The 22,602-nt window shown below is 37.3% G+C and overlaps 1 protein-coding gene across 1 annotated transcript in view; it reads right to left on the reverse strand.

The window, feature by feature from the left end:
• LOC126867630 (uncharacterized) overlaps positions 1-22,029 on the reverse strand; it is a 647,133-nt gene extending 625,104 nt beyond the window's left edge. The window contains exon 1 of the mRNA XM_050622333.1: positions 20,577-22,029. The gene's annotated coding sequence lies outside the window, so the exon portion shown is untranslated. The remainder of the gene's footprint in view (positions 1-20,576) is intronic.
• Between the last annotated feature and the right edge of the window lie 573 nt (positions 22,030-22,602).

Raw genomic sequence — 22,602 nt, forward strand, 5'->3', positions numbered from 1 at the left:
ATATTATATAAAATTCTATATTCAGTGAATTGATATGTCAGGTCCAACACATTATAAATAATCAGTTAGAAAATCAACCATTTATTTTACCTAATTTTCTGCAAACTTCAATTTTCAATTTTCTGCAAAAATTGAGGCATTAAATAATCTAAAGAAATAATACCTACATAAGCTATTACTTTCTGTTCCTCTAAGTTTCTCAATATGGCGAAAAATGATTTAAGGCACGGTATACTTCGTGAATTATAGCGAAAATAATGGACATCTTGTCTCGAGGATATTTTAACGAATTTATGAAGCAACGCCAGCTCTTTATGCTAAAACGTTGAACGAGAAAGAGATTAGAAGATAAAAGAAACAATGCGAGAAGGAAATTGGAAGGAAACGAAGGAGAGTTTTCTCATTTTTCTCTCGTAGCGTACCGTAAATGCTGACAATCAACGTTTAGAGAAATTGATTGCCCATCGCATTTAAGATTAACCTTAATTAATTATGGATTAACGTTGGCAGTGAACGGCAATTAACTATAGATTAACTCCTGTTATTAAATTACGTCTAATCGCGAATTGCGTTCGTTAGGAAAACAATTCACCAGATAATTTAGTGAAAGATGAAATAATAGTACGTTTGTTAGTAACATTTCCTACATACAAAATGCAACGTTCAATGTATTATTGAAATTCGTTATGAATAATAGAATTGGATTTAATCAATAATTTCGTATTTACAATGTGCTAGAAAAGTGTTCTAATATTCAGTATGAAACGGTAATTAAGGTTTTTTCCTACAACAGAATTGTTTTGAACGAAATATCAAAGTTTATTAATACGTATTATCATTATAGTCAACATACAGCATAGTAGATAAATATTTTTGTTTATCGAGAAGAATGACACATCCCGATAATCACCGATATCCTGATATTTACAAAAATTAGTTCTCAGTCGTATATGTCATTCCTCTAACAAATCGACCATAGTATGAAATCTATAAATATTACTTCAAATAGTTTCGAAAAGGTTATGGCTGCCATACGTGTTAATGTCAAACAGAAAGCTCGTTTTACGACAATCGTAAAATAAAACAGTTACTCTTACACGAGGAGATTTTCATGTATATGATGTAATTTGAATATTTCACGAGCGGTGAATGACGATCGTTCCTTCCTTTTACATGGAAGAGATACAAACAATGCATTTTCACGGTTACAAAACTGAGTAACAATCGCATTAGACGTTGAATATTTTTTGTGCCAGATGAGGTTTACTGAGTTGTCTCATTTCGTGATTAAATAATCGTGAGTCCTTGGGAGCACGGTCCGTTTAATCCTTTAGAAGCCCTGTCTCTTCACACACGTCGCGAACGCAATTAGATTTTGCTGGCAATGCCAGGCTTGCTATATCAGCGAAGAGAATTACATAAAATTTCCACGGTCACGTAAACGAATCGTTTTATTCCAGCGCCTACCGACTCATGAATATTCCATAGATCTCATTATTTACGTGTATTAAATATTTATAAATTCTTATGCCGTAGCAAATCATGTAAAAAATTGCTTCAATTTTTTGTTCGTGTACGATAAGAAATGGTAGAATAGCACTGATAACATAAAATATATTTGTTTACATTAAAATTTGACTACTTTGTAAGTAACGATAAAATTGTATGCAAAAATTGTGAGTAAACTCTGTAATAAAAATTGATCATTGCATCTTCATACGAAACGAAAGATTAATCATTCGAAGTTCGTGTCTTTAACTTTATGTAAAGTCTTCAATGAAATCTCTTGGAAACTCTTCAGCCAGTGATCACAAACTTCAAGAAGACACGCGGTCAGACTAGTAACACGCAACAAAAGTTGCTCGCAGTAACAAGACGAATCACTGTACGAGAATATTTGAAAGTTGAGTCTTCGGCAAATACGGATTCTTTTATGCATGCTTCATGGGACAAAGACGTATGTGGGAAACTGAAAATGCAGGGAAGTTATATTGTTCCGAGGTATCTGACCTCTGGAAAATACGATCGGGTGGTTTCTGTGCAACGAAAACGCGATTCCCTGCAACCATTTTTCTTAGTAATTTTATACGGTGAGCACATCGTGTACATTGTATACATTGTGTATACAATGTGTACTGTGTACTGTGTATACAATGTGTACTGTGTACTGTGTATACAATGTCTACAGGATTTAGAGTATGTTTGGGAGATTACGGGATTATGAACTGACCAGGAATAGATTGAATTTCCTACGAAGGAATTTTACGAAGTAAATTGGCCCGCAAAGTTATTTTGCGAATAATGACACATCAGCCGCGATTATCCACTGTATATTAAAATTCTACTTTTCAAAAACTTATTTTTATTCGTGTGCTATTACCCAAAAATTATACCATGACGCAATATGTTTCGTTATTGCCAGGCACGCCGATCGTCGTATATAAGTTTCTTGTTGTTTCTATTCTGTTGCACTTTCTTTCCAATTTATATTTCTTTAACGTTTTGACACATTTCTAATTTTCCTCGGTGTTCCGCAAACGTCTGTTTTATTTTGCTATAATTTTTATACTACTTGTACCCTATATATATGTCGGAGATGAAAGGACATCGGGGCCTCCCTTTTGGAATGTTAGCGAAAACCCCAATACCCTAGTTCAGACTTTTACTAGAGCTACACTTAAGTAATAAAACGAAGAAATAATTGTAATGTTCTAATCCGATTATGGGTGCTCAAGGTTTATGACGATGGGCTTGGGCTTGAAGTGACACAACGGGTCACTGAACGTAGCCATGGTCACGGGAGGGGTGTACCTAACAAAGGTATGGAATAATTATATAGCTCTCCTTAAAAGCAAAGATTGACCCGAGAGGTGGGGAGAGGACTATATAAGGGCAGTTCCACTTCGAATGAGAGAGAGTCTATTTAGAGGAGTACTACTTGCACGTGAAGTGACACCAGGATCGTGTATCGCATCGCATTCGTCGTCCCGTTGGCCGTGGATTCGTTATCGAACCTGAATTTATTGTCATCGACATCTCGACCATCCGATCGCCGCTGTTACTTGTAGCCTCTTGTAATAATCACATTTGTACCAACAAATATCAGCTATAACCACGATGGCAAATTCGAGCGAAAGTTCGTCAAACGCCCAAAATTCCAACATTAAGCCGACATATATTTCTCAAAATTCTACGATCCCATATTATATCCAATACCATAAACTAAATAGCAAGGGTGTATTAAAATAATGGTAGCAACGAACGCTGATCATTAACGTATGACATAGCCCACAACAAGGATGAAAGTAAAAAGAGAGAGAGAGGGGAGAGAGTGCACGGCAGGGAACAATGCAGAAGGAAAATACAATAGCACGGCGGAATGGAGGAATGCATTTTCTCCTTGTAGATACTCGACAACGATGTCCTACGGCGCTTGAGAGCTTTTAGAGAGATATACGCTTGCAGCTAATTCCCGGGACGATCCCTTCTAACCTATGAGGTGAATTCTTGCGGAAAATTTGAAGCTGCGCCTATGGAATTTTGAAAGCGAATCAGCGAGAACCGCGGGAGGCGTTGCTTCATCGAGCACCGATGAATGGAACTTTTAATGCGCAATCGTTGCTGCCAGAAGCGATGAATTGAAATTCTGAGAGCTGCATACGTCTATGTACTATGTGCATGTGTGTGTGTGTGTGTGTGTGTGTGTGTGTGGGAGGCGGGGAGGTTACGTACGTGTGAACGATGTTACATCGAAGATTGCGCGGTTGGGCTTGAAAGAAAGGAGCTATTTGCGCGAGGTAAGGGGAATATTAAATTGTAGATGATTGCTTTCAAACGAATCGAACCTCAAGGGTTTAATTCGAATTTTCGAATGGCTGATAAAATATTGGAATGTAAAATAATTGTTCAACCGATATTCTGTCAGAAATTGCAGTACAATGAAATTTCGTTTATTGGGATTAAATTTTAGTTTTCAGTTGAATCGAATTATCTGAACGTAAAATTCTATTATTTGAACGAAAGATCATAGCGAGGAGAATCACTGAACTCATATGTTGCTGGTATTTTTATTGGTTCACATAAATGGAGTTCTGTCGTGGAAGACGTTAAATTTTTTGAATAATTTTAGATCAAAGAGTAATAAATAAATATATAAATCGGTCCTCAGTTCTGCATAATAAGCAAATAAAATGTACGAGTAAGAAAATAATTCATGCGGATTATATACGAATTTACTATAATTAGTTTCTTTCATTCTCAAGAGAATAACACTCTTAGTGATAAAATGACATTACGATAAAACAATCTACATGAATGTATTTACTAGCCTCTTTTCTGCAATTTTCAACTGCTAACATCATAAACATAAATGATTATGCGTAACATTTAAACGTGATGAATATTTCCACACAAACCTTACCCTGCATTTCACTATATCACGAAGAAGTATACGGACCTAGATTATAACACCCTACAAAATCGGACAACGCTCTTCTCTTTCATCCTGTTTCAGTATATCAAAAAGAAAAAAAGAGAGTGGAATAAGATAGGAGAGTAGAGAGGGAGAAGGGTTGTCTGTGCAAATTGAAAGCAGTCGCCAGCTGTGCAAATGTCTTTTCATTAACTGTTGAAATAGGTTGGCAGATTTTCTGGAATCTCGGCCGGCGAATTATCTGTTCACGATTCGACGATCAAAGGCCGACAGCACGGCACACGCGTGACCTGGAATTTCCGGCGACTCAAGTAAATGTAAACGGAAACCGACCCTTCTTACTGCAAATGGCGGCCTGCAAAGGGAGATACGGTCTTGATCCCCTCGTTACGTGCACCACGAAATTTGCCAACCACCTGTAATACTGGTAAGCCGTAAGAACCGCAGACACCTGCAATTATGATGTTCATTTTCAACTGATACACCAATGTCGAAAACCAATTATACAATGCCATAGTCTCGTTCCGTTTTGTCCGTCAATTTAAAGCCTTGTTCCGTTTTGTCTATTGATTTAAACCCCTGTTCCATTTTGTCCATCGATTTAAAACCTCACTCACGTTAATTCGAATAGGTTTGAATCCCTTTATTTGTTTGATTATTATTTAGTTAATTTGAGATATTCTTTCCACTCTGGTTTTTGTACTGCTGATCCTTTAAATTTGATTTTAACGTTGCTTCGAAATCACCAGCAACGATTCGTTTTTATACAGCGATTCGTTTATATCGAGATCGTTACGATCGATACGATTTTAATATGAATAGAAATTGTACGAGAATTTATTAAGTTCTCCTTTGAATTTAGTAGGCAAGTCAATTGGCTTCAAGTAATTTCAGATATTTTACTAATGCGAATCTGTTGTTTTATTTGATTGGAAATGTGCTTCCAAGTTTCGAGCAAAGTTTTGCTATTCCAACTATTGCTTTTCTTGTAAGGAATAAAAATTACTAAGTCGGGTAATTCACCCCCAGAAAGTTTTCATTTTCAAACTAATTGTAATTGATTTTTCTGAACTTTGTTTTTACTCGTATCTCTCATTAAGCGTTGCTTCTAATCATTAATTAATCATTAATATTAAATGACGCGAATGAAGTTTAATCGGCTGTTGTTTCTACAAAATGAACAACGTTCGATTGTGAAGCTTTCGTCCGATTATTATCAGGCAATATCTACAATCAAAATTTTCTATAGAGGGACATTGTTTTGGAGTTTGATTCGAGCCTGCGTGATATTCATATTTTTGGTATTGTTCACTGAAATTATCCGAGATACGATGATATTGGAATTTTGATGAAATATTATATAGACGACATAGATAATAGGGAATAGCATTAAATATTTCTCGGTGGAATTTTAATACGGCGATGGATAGAATGTTTGAGCATCAAAGAATAAAGCGCGGTAAACATCGGTTGAAATTAATTCAACTTCACCTCTAAATAATTGAATAGAATGAGTTTGCCCTGCAATCACAGATACGACGTTTTGATTGCATCGCTCATTAATCTTGTTCTATATTTACTTACTAGAATAACTAATTAAGTGTTTACGGACGCTTGGCAGAGATTTGCATTTAAATCAAGATTCGAGACAAAAATCAAAATTCGCTGACCACGTTCGCCATGTTTGCACATTCACAGGTCACGTTCATACATTCGCAGACAACGATTTCACGTTCGCGCGTTCATAAGCCACATTCGCATGTTTGCAGGCCACGTTTACGAACCACGTTCACCAGCAACATTGGCACGTTCGTAGGTTCGGCTCGCGAGCAACGTTCGCACGTTTGCAGGTCGCGTTCTCATGTTCAACAGTTCAGTCTCCCTTCGCGCCTTTCTGTCGTCATATACGAGATATGTTTGACATTGTTCGAAATCTCTATTTTGCAAATACTTATATATCGAGATAATTTTATAAATAAATAAACATTTAACTGATTTTTAATATACAATAATCATTTTGTTACAAACAGTTGAAAAATATGAATAATTTGAGCGAGTTATCAACGGTACAGCTTACAAAATTATAAGAACTATATGTGTCACGAAATTGTACAAATTATTAGTAACTCGTCATTTATAGATTCTCTGAGATTCTTTTCGATTATATTTCAATCGTTCTGTCTGGATGAAAAATATTAAAAAAATGAAAGTGACATAATTTGAATCAGAAAGACAAAAGGTTTCTGTTATCTGAAGCATATCATAATATAGTTCTAAAGGTATGATACAATAGAAAATAATTTGTACCTTTTTAAAATATTACTTTTTTGCAATGCGGCACAATGTTAATGATTGTCTACGTTTAAACTGCATATTTTCGTTTTCGTTAGAGTACTTCGTCATGAAAGTGTCCGTCATTTTGTTCGGTTCTTCTTAATAAAGCAATAATTCACGGTAAACCGCAATTCGATGCCATTAATCGGGCACACAAACCGCCGATAAAGGGATCGACCTCTCTCTTGTCTAACTCGACAGCATAAATTTCGATTTCCCACTTTCTCCGTTACATATCGCGTGCTCGACATTGTAATCCACCACGCCGTCTGTACGTGACAACCTCTCATGAAGTCCCGACCAGACTTCATTCCAACAAATTGTCCTGTCCATGAATTAATCGTTTATCGTGTCATCGGTTCTGTTCTGGTTTGTTAGGCTACTTCTTCCACCAATAATCCCTTTATAGGTTTTATCCCCGATATTTGAGCAGAAAGGACAGATTTAACGAAGACAGCAATTGAAAGCATTCTCGGTAGTAATAGGATAATCGGAGAAATAAAAATTTCTTCTTTGCGATAATTTATTCTCTGATTCCAGCAATTAGAGAATCGAACGTAAAGTGACTAATTACGAGATTTCAATTAATGGAGAATTTGTTCCTTCGAGCGATTGTTCTTTTTGAAACAAAGGTACCCCAAGAGCTACATGAATCAACGACGTTATCGATTCGTAGATGTTCAGTAACATCGGCGTGATTTACAAACTTTACATTCACATTTCTTTAAAATATCGTATCGTTCGAGCAGTAGTCTTGCAGTATATTCAGGAACTTGCTGGTCAGATAACGATAGAACGACGCATCGAATTGTAATAAAAGTGTCACAGGATTCCTTGTATCGTTCGCTATTGGATGTGTAGTTTCTTCAAAATTGCAATATTGCAAGTGACATTTGAGAACGGATTACATAGCTGTGGATTTATGACAGTTTACGTATAAATATTATTTCTCTGTAATCTTTAATCATTAAAATTGGTTTACGTATTTGAAATAGAGGGTAGTATGTTTTATCGGTAGTTAATATATCGATTTCGTGTTATCTGATCAGCAATTTAATCTAACCCACTATTTTCAATTTTTTTCAATAACGCTGTTAACGGTGTTTGCGAAATGAAAATCTTTCACTCTTCCATTACAGAGTTAATCTGATATATCGATTCGCACAAATTGTGAAGAAATATATTTTATTAAATATTGCAATGAGTATACGGCGTAGTTAGAAACAAAGATCATCGATGTCATTGATATTTTGAAAAATCAAATAGTAATTATTTAATTCCATCTTTCAAATTGTTAACTTTCGACATAATACATTTGTTGCAATGTTTGGTTACGAACAGATCGCTAAATAAAATAACAACGAATATATTATAAATAATAATAATAATAACAATAATTAACTAAACATATATTTTTACTCCCTCTTTTATCCTCTTGTTTATTTATAATTATCCTTGCGCGCATATTTCTTCCTCTTGTTCTATTTCTCTGTCTCTCTCACTGAGTGCAACCGTTGCGAAAAGACATGGACGGGAAGCTTATGATGGTATCCCACGATAATCTCAAGCATTCTGTTCAAATACTCTTCAGTCACACCTGTCTAACATCCTACACCAAATATCCTTCAGTCGCACACCTATCGTTCTATTCCAAACACTCTTCGCTCGCTCAACAAAATCCTATCGCTCTCACGCGTTTGATTTATCGTCGTCAGTTTCACGATTTAACTTTCGTATCGAAATGTCCGACGAGAAAATCAAAGCGCGGTCGTTATTCGTTTCGAGAATAATTAAAATTTCATTGCAGTTAAAATAAAATCGAAACTCATCAAACTTTACTTCCGAATTCGCTAAATCGGGCTCGCTGTGCAAATTGATCGAACGAACATTTATCAGTGGTTCGACGAACATTTACAAGTCGCGCATTGACATTGACGATATTTAGTTACCAATATGTAATTCCTCCCTTTCTCTCTATTTCTTCTTGTCAAGATGCAATTACAGATCAATTTGCGCGCAATAATCGCGTGCTCCTTTTACGATACTAGTTAAACGTCGGTCAATCGAATAATTTACCAGAGTTTCCAAGTTTCTGTCTGCCATAAATCGATACCAATCTAGCGTACGTTAACGTTAATCGAAGGCAATGTGTTGGCAGTCTAAGATGTTTAACGTTGTCCTCGTTGTTTGCAGAAAGCTGCAACTCGCTTAACCGAAGCGAAATGAAGTTTTGCAAGTTTAGCGCATAAATTGGAAGCCGTTATGTCTTCATTTATTCGAGCATTCTCTAAGTACTACTTTGTAATGCGATGGTATCTTAATAAAAAGACGTTCTCTCCGTCTTTCCTCTTTCTCTCTCGGAAAGTTGATAGATAACAAGAAGAGACGTCAAAGAGAATCTCGCGACGGACCTGTTTTTCTACGAAATCAAGAAAACTGTTCATTGGAGACTTAATTGAGAAGTCGATAACGAGATAACGGATGGAAGTTGAATTGAAGTTTGTTGATTCCTGAAATGGAGCTGTTGGCTCTATATCCCAGACGTTCTCTTATCGATCATTGTGTATTGTTTGCCGATCGTTCTTGCCCCGATCATTCTCGATTATAACTTAGTTTCGAACGATAAAAATTAATCACTCATGACGTAAAGAAACGAAAAGGTACGGAAAAGCGCAGCGAAATACGTTCGGCGTTTCAGCGTTCGATATTTCGGAAATTTGTCCATATAGCTGTTATTTTTTGTTCGAAATATTTTATTGGCATATTAAAGATTTTTCTGCTATTTTATCTGTACTTTGAAATATTCTATTTAATTACTTTTTTTAATCCTTCCTCTTTTTTTTTTTTTTTTTTTTTTACTTTTACCGAATGAGATTAAACTAAACAACAAATAATATTTTAACTCTGTATGTTCTAATAGTATCTTATAGTACGATCTATGTTAAAATGCCGTAATAAAATACCATAAATAGAAATAGGAATTAGAACCTGTCAAAGATTTATAAGTACACACTATATTTTCTCAAGTTTTTTGAAATAGTACAAGATGATATCAGCTTTCTAAGATATTTCTTAGATCTTCAATTAAGTAAATCAGGTGATTAATCTTTTTTTAATAATTCTTGATTCAGTTTCAGCAATGAAATCCGCCATTTTCAATTCAATAAAGGTCCCTTGCCTTCAGTTCCTATCTTAGAGATTAAGATCACCGTTCTTGAACTTCTTAATTGGCACTGAAAATTCCCAACTTCGTTTTCTACGTCAGTAGCCATTGTGGCTTTCGAACTCCTGTTGAATTCGTTGAAAACAAGTTATACTTATACTTACACGTTCAATATCTTTTTACTTCGATTCATTTAATACATCATCGAAACGGAGAATATTTTCTTTTCGTGGATATAACTTTATCAACGAAAGAAAATATTCTCAATGTTGTTATTTCAAAAATATTTCAGACTTCTGAACTTTATGATTCGATATTCATATTATTAAACAGAGAATATAATTCAAGCGTCATACTCTGCGAAAAATATTAGAGTTCTAATAAGAGTGGCATATATCCTGTGTAATCCTTCTCAGCGAGAGTCTGCCACCAAACAGAATAAAAAGCAGGTTCTACTCCAAGGATAAACCATCCATAAATAAGGGAGTAGGATCAAATTCGATCACGTCATGTTCCCTTTAGGATAATTCATCGTATCTTTTGGGAAAAGCTATCACGCGACCCTCGCCTGTAGAGGCCACTAGCCTAGAAAAAGCGAGGATCAATCACAAAGTATCGATCCACTCGTATGACCTACGGGTCCGCAAAGAGCTTCACGAGTACAGCAAAATTTCCCTTCTTCCGAGTTTTGTTCAATGACGTCGTCCTTCCTTACAATAAGTCCTCGTTCTTGCGCCAAATGCATTTTTCATTAAAAAAAAAGGAAAAAAATGACAATTTTGATAATACAGTAATGTATTTGTACGGTAAACTTGAATTTTGAAAATTGCAACGAATAACGTGTAAGGTGGATTATTATATAAAAATTAATTTCCTACAGAGAAAATTGAGAATGTGCCTTACCACGTTTTTTTTTTTTTCTGTGTAATCTTCGTATAATCTTCGAATGGAGTCTTCGGTGAGCGATTATTCTCGCGTCTTAAGCTCAATTAAAGTCTTAATATCGTTCGTTAACAACGGCCGTATCTTACGAAATCTTCGTTTCGTCGTCTAATGACGACAGCCGTGTTTAAAGGAGTATAGCAATTTAATCGGATTAGCCACGTGCTGCTTCTAGACATTTCCCTGTAGACTGACTTGCCACCGTGTAAACATCATTGTAACATGCAAACCTTGTCATACGTTGCGTTGTACACGCGTCGAATCGCTCGGTGAACGTCTGCTGTCGAACCACTGTCGAACCACTGTCGAACTCAGTGAGGGCATTCATCACGCTAGCCACAATCGCAGACGCAACGAATGTTCTGCTCGATTAACCGATCCAACTTAATCGCGCAACTGCAAGTCAGAGGTTGGCCGTTATATCATACAAATTTTCCTATTGTTAACGATTTAATACAGAAGTTCTTAATGGACGTTGGTCTCGCCTGAAACGAGACTCGCAAAAGTAATAGATTTTTGGGGAATACAGGGTGGGTGCGGCTGCTCGTTATTTCAACCAGCAGCAAACAGCTTTTATTTATTGGCCCATTTTACTTTGGTCTTGCTTAGAATCGTGCCGCATTCTTGCTTTTCCGAGTAGAACGTGCTTTACATTAACTTGGTATATATAAAATGTCGTTTTCTGGAATCATATTTTAAATTCAGGTGTAGTTTCCTCGAAGTGTGTATTGAATCGAAACATAATTCCAGAAAGTATTTGCACTCCATGGTGTTTATTATGAATGAATGCTGTCATTTACTGATTAATTAGATTCGAGCATATTTGATTTTGTATCGTTTAGTAATACTTTGGCATGACTAAAAATATTTGATAATATGGAAATGAAATATAGAATCTCATAGGAAAACACTTCATTAGAGAATAGGGATATGTGTAAATATTTTCTCGATATCTGTATACGCTTTGTTTAATGATTTACGGTTTATAAAAGTTATCGAAATCCATAGGATCAACAAATTCTTCTAACATTGGAATCCACGAGTACGAGATCGAAAAGAGAAATGGTATGACAAAATTTCATATTTCCATCCCTCAGGTTCTTTCGATGGTCGTCTTTAATATATGAGATCCTGCGTTATCGTACGAAGATATTGGTTTCCATCTGTCCGGCAGTGTAGACGGTATTTCTATCGATATGATCCAATAATATTCGAAATAATTACATCTTTCATCTTGAAGTAAATTGATCGTATAAAAGAAATATTTAATTAATTCTTACCTAAGTTTCGTAAAAAAAAAAAAAACAACGAATATTACCACCTTAACGATTTCTCTAAGCCATAAAGATATCCCCGAGTGTAAAACGTTGCGTCTTTCATGCAACAAATCACATTTTACTAGCGACATTGAGCGCAGAAATTCCGTTAAGATAATCCGAACGTAGGAATTCATTAAGATCTCGCCTCGATAAACTGAGTAGCCGCTTATGCCGTCGGCAGAGCAAGCTAGCAATTTACCGGGGATCGCACATTAAAGATTTAACCTGGCAGATCCACTGCAAAGCTTTTACGATTGAAGATTTTCCTCCGCGGTCAGCTGAAAGTGCTCACAGTGCGTTTAACGAGCGATTCGCGTGCGATGCTTCGTCGCATGCTCGTATTTCCGCTCGATCGTATATTGATATCGCTACTGATATCGTTTCACGACAAACTGTGTTAGCGTTAATGCATCTACATTAAGTCTGGGAACGTCTGAATTATTTGTTTCGCCGTCTTATTCCTAACGCTGACTTTCGCTGCTGTCAGTAAATATTAACACCAGTTTCAGCGGTCGTATTATTATAAAGTATTAAGAAAGTAATTTTATGATAACCTTGGTGAGTTGATACAAGGGTTGATAAAAATTATCACATTTTTGGTTGACAATTTTATAGGAATTCTAAACGTAGATATGTTTTGTAGAAATTCTAGAAGACTAACTTTTTATAATTAACGAAAAGGTAGAAGTTTGAAGAGTTGGTTGTTACGATATCTGCATCCTACAGAGAAATAGAGAAAGTATTGTACGATATTTCGGTAAGATTCGACTAAAACATCGTCTTAAATATTTCTACTTTCTATTTATCTTATAGCTGAAATGTATAATGATAATACGCATGATAATACGACCGACGTTGCTTTAGTGAAAGGAAAAAATAGCTCGTGGATTAGTATAGTCCTGAAAAAATTCATTTGCACGTATCTTCTTCGCAGCGCTTGAAAAGCGTGTCGTTTCTTCTTTATTCACGACATATGTATGTCCATATAAAAACAACATAATAATAACCGACCTCCTCCTTTCTTTCTCCTTCGTGTTTATACTTTAAGTAATGCTTCATGCGGATTTTATATACCACTAAAAGGTTCGTAAGACACGTACGAGAACTTTTTCGCCAGTTTCGTGTTTAAGATATGGAAATTGCTTTAATCCCTCTAAGCGATCCACACTTTTTACATCCTTCGTTAATAAAGTCCTTTTAAAAATGTCATTATTCATAACGAGTTTTATATTTACGCAAGATTTGCATTTCTTTTAGATCCGTTCAATCTGCGTAAATATATGACAATTTATAGAAAGTTTGTAAATAGCAACGAACAAACGTGCATTTTAATATAAATACACTTTTGATGTGTTTCAGAAGAAACTCATGGATCTAAGAAGACCGAGGTACATTTTAATCTTCCGCGATGGTTCAGCGTAATATTCTTCGAAAATGGTAAGTGAATCGATCAACTTTTTCATTATCCACACTTGCTGCACTTGATTGCACTAAATTCGATTAAATTCAACGTTATATTAGACAGGAACAATCAAAACCGGTGCAATACCCTATACGCAAGATTCGGAACAATATTGATTTTTAATAATTGATTGTTGCTTTAGTTAAACATTTATTTACAAATATACCTCCGATTCGAGTCAGCTGTGATTTTGTTCGTTTATCGCTTGGAATATCTTTTGAAAATTTTCCAATTATGCCTACATGCATCGTATTATTTTCACATCGATTTACGATTTGTTTTTCACAATCATTTTTCATCGCAATTATCCCTTTACAATAAGAACCATATTCAATATTATATTCAAGGGTTATTTGATTATAGTTATACGTTTTTGTAATTAACATATTGTTGATATATCTCTATTAAATTAAGTTGTTGAACAAATGAATCTATTTTGCATGTTGAAAATAACAGGAATAGTATGAAATACACTGTCGAGTCAAATTCGATGTAGGATCGCTAACTCTTTTCGGCTAATAAATTCTATTTAGAGTCAATGATTTACTTAATATTTATATTGTAAAACTATAATGTAAAGCCTCGCTCCTTAAAATTATGTATACTCTCCGCGTGTATACATTCGGTTCAGTATTCCTTTCAACAATTTTTTCAATTTTCTCCTTTTGTCAGACCTATAGGATATGCGACTAAACGTTTCTTAGAGAAATGATTTAGACACGAAAGAGTTGACAGGAATTTAACATAATCGTGATTACACGCTGGATCTTTAAATTTCCATCGTATCCGTAATCATCATAGTAAATCTTCCGATCGACGTTTACGATTTGCTATTCATTACTTCGCGTCGTAGATTCACGATACAGCTGCTTTGATTAAACGTCAAATTACCTTGATTGCGGCATAAATTGAGACATTAGAATCGGCGATTAATCAGGATGACTTGGTCGACGCGTTTTCCCGTAGTTTCCATCCCCGCGACTTCGATTTCCTCGCCAGATTGAAACAACACGCTAGTAACTTCGCGAAGCCTGTCATTATGATTTCTTCGTTGTTAAATCTTTGAAAGTTTCGCCTAGCGTTTCGTTCGAGCAACTTGAAATACCATAGTATCCTGTGTTAATTAAACGTTGAATTAAATCCAGTCTTTCCATTACTTGCATAGGGCTCGTTATTTAAATTGATTTTAATTAATACAATTATTATAAAACTGACTCGTTTATTCTGCTCTATCGGAGCCTTTTCAGAGAGCACAAAGAAGACTGTACCATAGTTTTACAGATGCTTTAATAACTTTTAATCATTTCTTTCTTTTCCCTTTCTCTATTCATCTTTCTATATTCCCCGTTATCTCGCTTTTTTAACGCCAAATTAATTTAACGTCACGTGATATGGAAGTTTTATACATATTTAGGTACCGATCTGCAGTATATACCTGAATATATTATACGAGATGATGAAAATAATTGATTTTGTGCACTTGTGTTTCTGAGTCAATAAAAGTCAGCATTAATTTTATTAGAAGCGCTTGCACGTTCTCATTAATTTATTCATTGCGAAGGTAAAGTATTATGATTCTGATAGGTTTGATAGTTTCAATGTTAGTATCGAAAATCACTTATTTCTGAATTTTTATGTTTCGATCTTTAGATTTTAGTAGATAAAATGATTTGTGACAGGACCAAACGGAGAACTACAACTTCTTTTCCTTTAAAAAGGAAACGAAACTTTGATTGCGAAAGATTAAACGAGGAACAGAGCGCTCTATTTAAGTCGTAAAAATGATTCTTTTATCAAAATATATAAAAAATACATTAAAAAAAGAAACGTTTGACGATATTTCATTCCAGGAAATGCGGTAAACGCAAACGTTATCGGTGCGCTCAGCAGATTTCTAAAAGTCCATATGACGCTCCCGATCTATTGCCCTTAACATGCCATTAAAGTCGGACGTGATTTCCATTTCGATGCAAATCGCGTAATTACAGCCGATGATGAATGACGACGACAGAGTATCGAGCCGTGGCAACGAGCCGAAGCGTTCCAATGGCCAGGAACCGCTTATAATTCTCGAAAGGGGACAAAACGAATAACGATCACGATTGTCCTTAACACACTTTCGCGTACACCTTTTTATTTATTCTTCTATCGCGTTCCGTCACGATTAAACCCTCCACTCGGTTTCTTCACCTTTAAGTTTTTCATTAATCTTCCTCCGCTGGCTCTCGCCGCTCTCGATCCACCACTGATCCACATATTTCCCGATTACGACGATGAACGCGGGTTTTGTTCCATCGTACACCTACATAGATACACGTTGTTCCACGATTTTCACTCTGACACAAGCTGCTAGACGATAATTAGAACCAGAGTTCGATTACGTCGCAATTCCGAATAAATTCCATGGGAACTATGATCGTAACTTCGATCTTTTCCGTTAGGGTTTGTGTGTCAGGCGTAATTCATGACGTGACAGTGACTGTTATGGTGTTTTTCAAAGAAATTTAGAATCGATTTTCAATAACGGTTTTAGGATATTCTTTTAAGCCTCTTTCTAGTTCTCATATTTTTCCCCATCAGATTGTACTATTAGATATGGTTTATGATACGACAGTGACGTGCTATTTCTGACAGTTACAATTTAGGATTTATCAGTAAAGGTATCAGGATAATTTTTTCTTTAAAGTTCTAAGGTTTTAAGCAATTTTAAGGCAGAGTTCCTTTAAAAGTTTGAGACATTTTAATAAAAGGACCGTTAATTTCGGAGGATCATAAATTTCGATCACTGTCAAAGAAACCGCGTTAACAATTCCGATCGTTTGATATTCTTTTTCAGATATCGTTGTAACGAATCCGCGCGAATATTCTGTAATATAATATTTATAAAAGATGTCTATAATTGTGCCTATAATATTAGATAACAGAACTCTAGGATATAAATTGGTCGAAACAAATTGCAGATAGAATGCGTTAACGCAATGTTGGCACTTACTGTGTTAAAAAAGAGAAAGGGAAAGAGAAAAACATAAAAAGAAGACAGAGCAGAGTAAAATTTGCTGGCCAGCATAATCCGTGGACGGATGAATCCGGCGAATTTCAATTCTCCACTTTTATCAGCGCGTTTCACGTACGATGCAGAGGGTAATCCAGCGACCACCTGTGTACGCTGCTGGTGCAGCGGGTCATCCGATGTCGACTACCAATACGGACTGTCAAAACAGGAGGGTCGTGCTCGCCCCGAGGCTTCGAACCCCAATTACGGCTAATCAGTTTCGTCGATGACATCTTTGAGCCGTGCACGGCTTTAATTAGGAACACGGATGTCGCTTTTTGTCCTTGATTATTGGGATCGACGAATCGGTACGAGCCTGTCCTGCAAGATATACGTGAAATCTCTACGAGCAACGATTTCGCGAATCTACAGGGAATTTTGAATCTATAGAGGTGCAATTCGCCCATAATCTCGTCCACCGGACTTGTGCTTATTTTGAACAAAATAATTGCTAGAATTTAAATAGATCTTATTAACTTCTGAATTGATTCTGTTGTTTATTAATTAGAATACTGCGGCTTTTTTTTTACAAATTTATATTTTCGATGACACAATACGGAAGATAGAAGCTTGGTTGAAAATTATTTTCCTTTCTTATTAAGTATTCTGAAAAGCACTGCACTTTGGATATTTTATGTATATCTTCATACTACGCGCACTCTGTATAATTTTGCAATTTCCTGTAAATGGGATAAAAATCCGTAATCGATCCATAAACTACTCAGTTGCATTAGAATATGCGCGATTTTATGCTATGAAACGATCCATATTGTGAAACGAAGTTGACGTTTGCGTCAAATGTTAATATTTACGTAATGTCAAAGGTACGGATATTCTACACTCTGCTTCAAGTAGGCAAGTATCCGGTGACTTATGGACATGGCAGTATACATACGTCGAGAATATCTCGATGGGTGTAAACGTTTATTCGATAATAATTGTCCAGACACAGTGCGATTGTGTAGATTCCCTATGCAAATGAGCCGTTTTGCATGAACGTTTTGGGAGCCACTTGAATACGATTGCGGCTACCCCGATCTACCGATACGCGGCTTTACAAGTTTGTTATAAACGCAGTATTCGTTATTTGCTGCCTCGTCCCGTTACAGAGTACTGAGACTAATTTTAGATTATCTTGATTATTTATCGTGTATTTCTGTTTTATTCGGTCGATAGAAGTGGTAAAAAATTCGAGTTTAATGTATTAGGTGCAGGAAGAAATTCTGTGCTTTTGGTTTAATATTTTATAGTATAATTTTGCAATTTAGAATAAGCCATTTGAGTTAAAATTTTATATGCCTTATTAGGTTTTGTGATAAATAATTGCAATGATATTTAATAATATTTAACGAAGTCATATAATGACGTAACGAACTTAATTCTATGAGAATGAATAGACAAACAGGATTAACGTTAAAAATGTTTAGAATATAAAAATGGATCGTGAAATAGTTTATTTCCTACATGTAATAGTTGGTGTGCAGTGCTACGTAAAACGTCAAACCTGAATTATTCAAACTACATCAGCTGAAAGTTTTAGATGATCCTCATTTCAGAAATATTTACCACTTTCATTAAAGTTCTAGAGTAAAAGTGCATTGTGAAATATTTAACAGCAATATTTGCTTCGCTAAACAGCGATAAACTTTGTTACCGGTCATATTAACATTTCATACCACTATGCTTCGTGTTTTCACTAACATTTCCTTTTAAAATTATGATATCAGGTATCCTAGTTTAGAAACAACTATATAAAACTAAATACTATATATAATAACTATATACAATTAAAAAGAAACAACTATATAATACAATAAACGTATAATTAAATAAAAATTTCACATATTGTATATTTAGTTATAATGAATTTTATATGTATGTATGTAAATTCCAATCGCCCTAAAATCATTAAACATACGAGAAAAAGAGATGGATAAAAAGTTAAAATATGAAATTATGTCACAAAATTCTTCAAAGTATATCACACACCTTCAAGATTGAATAATACTACCAATTGTACAATCCACGATTGAAATTCCATCGAAAAATCATTGAGAAATATTATTCAACGAAATCGAATAATAAATCAATAAAAGTATGACAAATTTTCTAGATCTGATCGCACTAAGAACGCTTCAAATTCGAACCCCTCAAACAAATATGATTGCACATAATCCAGGTTCCACGAGTTAAATTTTGTAAATGTCTATATAAATTTTCCATCATTTACTTTCCACCATTACGAACATGATCGAAGCTTCGACGAAAAATGATTTATCTCATTATCATTAGCAATATCATTGAAACTATAGGACAACATCAGGTTTGAGTATTTCATTGCATTAAGCACATCTCGAAACCCATTCTCTTGGAAGAAATATGGTTACGCACAACACAAGTTCATCAAGTTTAAACAAATTTCTCATAAAGAAACTTTTAACTTCTCGGTATCCTCATGAAGCGTACAAATTCACGCCCAAATAACCTGCAACCCATTTTTACCTGCAAATAGCCATCGAGCAATATGGTTAAACGTAATCGAAATCGGATATTCCTCGACAAACCACACCGTTGGTCGTAATCGATACGATCTAATGAATCGTGAAATCGTCATAATCGAGACGATGGTTGATGAAACGAAGCTGTGGAAAGTATTCGTAAGTCGATACCACTAAACCTTAGGGTAGTTAATCGAACGCGGTGATGTTTGTAGGGGTGATTTCGTGGCCGCGTAAACAAGAACTTTCTCACCCTCGTTCGAGCAGGCACGCGAATATGATATCGAGAGTCTAGCATCGAGTGCCAGTCGCGAAGAAAAATGTTTCGTTAAACTCGTCGTTCCAGCCAGGTGTAAAGGTTTAGATATATAACTTTGGAACGAGCTTACAACATTAAGTCACCGATTATATAATATATTTGTCCGTTTGGTTGAGTCGTACAAATTCTTTGCCACGTCGAAGGAAATTCAATTGCAGGGTTTTTCATTCGATCTCTTTGAATCGCGTCGTTTCAGCCTTTCAGAGACGTTAAAATGGAAAGGTTCCTTTGGCCGACACCTTGGTGTCATTTAATTCTCTCGAAGCACGGTGAAAGGAAAATTCTTAGCATCTCGTGAATGTACAAAAGAAACGTCGAGCTTCCGCTACCGGTTAACGCGAGGAAAAAGAGAGGACGAAGAAAATATGGCGAACGAAGAAGCACGTTCAGTCCCTCGAACGCTTAACGTCGTTGATTAACATCCAAATGAAAGCCTTCAATTCTGAAACCGCGGCGGAAGCCGTTACATAACGAGCTTTAAGATGCGCAGGAGCGAAGTTCATTGAAATGCTGATGATCTTCAGCCATCCGACGCGTTCGGAAAGCTAAACGGCGACGAAACTTGCAGAAGTCAAAGAGCGCTCAGGGACGCCATGATTAATTATAGACGAACGCGTCGAGGTTGGCTTTATGGTATTCGAATCTCCAAGTGCCGAAGAACAAATCCGATGATCGAAAGGAAGGGCAAGTTCGAGTAAGCTTCCCTTATCTCCTTATCGTTCTTTTAAGAGAAGTCAGCTGGTTCTTATCGTGCAAAAATCTGTGGAAACCGGCTAGTCTTCCGGTTGCAGCTCAAGAAAGATTCCAAGACTTTCATTCGGAACTGAAGAAGTTTCCGCGAACTCCTATAAATTTTGATGCCTCCCTCAGATGGGCCGAACTATTCTTGCTGCTCTTACCGCGAAACTCTCCCAAGATTACTCTCCTTTTTTGTCGCTGTTTCGCGGTATGATTCGGCTCGTTCGTTGAACGAGCAAGAGCGAAACTTTGAGCCGGAATATTACGAGGAATATCACGTCGAACTGTATGTCGGGGTTCTCTCTTATAGAACTTACCAGGCCACGTTTCGTACGCCAGCGAGCCGATCGATTTTCGTTATGAGGGTTGATTCACGTGCTCGCCCTAGCGACATAGGGCGGGAATCCACGACGTTTAAAGCTGAACAACAGAGCATAATCCAAAACGATGTACGCCACGACGAATCAGAAGGACAGGCTCGATTCTCGAACGTGTTTCAATGGGCTCATCGTGGAACCTGTTGGATGTACACCTGAACAACGTTTTCACTGGATCACAACTCTGACGCTGCTTGCGTTTAACACTTCACTGAAAAACTGTCGTAACTCGGCCTTTCTCTATCACTGAAAACACACAAGACTTTTCTCATTCGACGGAAAACGATTCCATCCACATGGAGCGCGACTGCATTTTATCTTCTCGACAAACGCCAACACCTTTTTTTCCACGAAATCCTTACTACGGATCGACCGCTAATTAACGAGTCGATCCAGCGAGCCCGTTATCTATAAATATACCGGTTGATTATACCGTTGTTTCGCTTGGATTCATCCATTCATCACCCGTCATTTATCTTTACCCTCGGTTCGACGCACTGATCGACGTTAGGATCGAGACACGAACACAAAGATACGTACTCTCGCGATCACAACGATTCTCCACCGAATAGACGGCTCTCCCGTATAAAAGGCAAAACTACACCGATTAATTACGTCTCGAGAGCAAATCCACGTGACAGTGTTTTCCACGAGCAACGTTGCACTATCGAAAGAACTCGAGGATCCCCTCTGCTTCGTGACCCTCCGATAATCTCTTCTCCTCCGGTATACTCGCTTGCGAGATCGTGAACGTAAACCTTCCACCGCCCAAACGAGATTCACTTTAGACCTAGCTGTAGTTGGTGAACACCTCTCTCGCCCCCGTTTACACCCCACTCCGCGTATGTCCGCGCCCGTAGCAACTTCTACAGCGATAGGAATCGACGTCCTTCTCACAAGGACGTTCTTAGAGGAGAGTCGATCGACCGTGCCACATGGACACCTAACCTCAAATTTCGAGGACAGGCTAGCGCTGCCTCGTGTGTCGCACGAAGACTCGCCGCGCTCGACCACGTGTTCCACAGAGAAAGGATCATACACGTCCGCCACCTGCGATCTTTCCTTGCCAAGTGTTACGGGTGGCCGCGATATGACTGAGCTGTTCGCGTGCACGCGTCACTTCGACGAACTGCAGCGACCCGGAATTTGCCCCTCGTCCTCGACACTGAACCGAACGGAACACCACCAGCACACGGTCCCCTTGTCTCGTAGCGCGCGCGCACCACAACGTTCAATGATACGACCGACCACTGATACGACGGCCCGAGAGGATACGGAGCTTCATTCAGGACAGGAAAGTTCGCGACGGGACCCCCAGCGAACTCGACGCAGCGTCGCTCGTTCCGGAACGAACGACGCCCTGTTGTCGTCGCGGCACGGGGTGAACGCACGACTTTGCGGATGACGATCCGCGCCCTCCACCACCCAGAAACTACCTTCCGCCGCTACCGCCACTACCGCCACCACCGTCTCCACCTCCACTACCGTCACCCACCACCACCACCGTCGCCATCCACCTCCACTGCTTCTACAACCACCTCCACTTCCTTCACTAATACCACCCAACGGATTCACCATACAACCTTACCAACTCTCGCTATGTGTATGTTGAGAATATTACCAATACCCGTAGCCCTCGTTGCGAAATCCTGCTCTACTGCTACCGCTACCGACCGAGTAGCTGCTATCCAGCTTGAGCGTAGCAACATCAACACGCTGATATTAACGTTAATGTTCTGTATCCTCTTTCTCTCTCTCTCTCTCTCTCTCTCTCTCTCTCTCTGTACCCCTGACCGTATACATACACGCGTGTGCGTGAACGGGGTTACAAGATAACAGGGTTGTGAGATTATGTAGCGAAACAGTGGTACAACTGCACGCAGGGTTGTTTAAATTTGCTATCCGTCACCCGTGAAGCTTCGCTGTTGTTGCCCCGTCAACGGGGGTGACTGATGAACGACCCGTG

This window comes from Bombus huntii, chromosome 7 (assembly GCF_024542735.1).
Source record: "Bombus huntii isolate Logan2020A chromosome 7, iyBomHunt1.1, whole genome shotgun sequence".
Classification (NCBI taxonomy): domain Eukaryota; kingdom Metazoa; phylum Arthropoda; class Insecta; order Hymenoptera; family Apidae; genus Bombus; species Bombus huntii.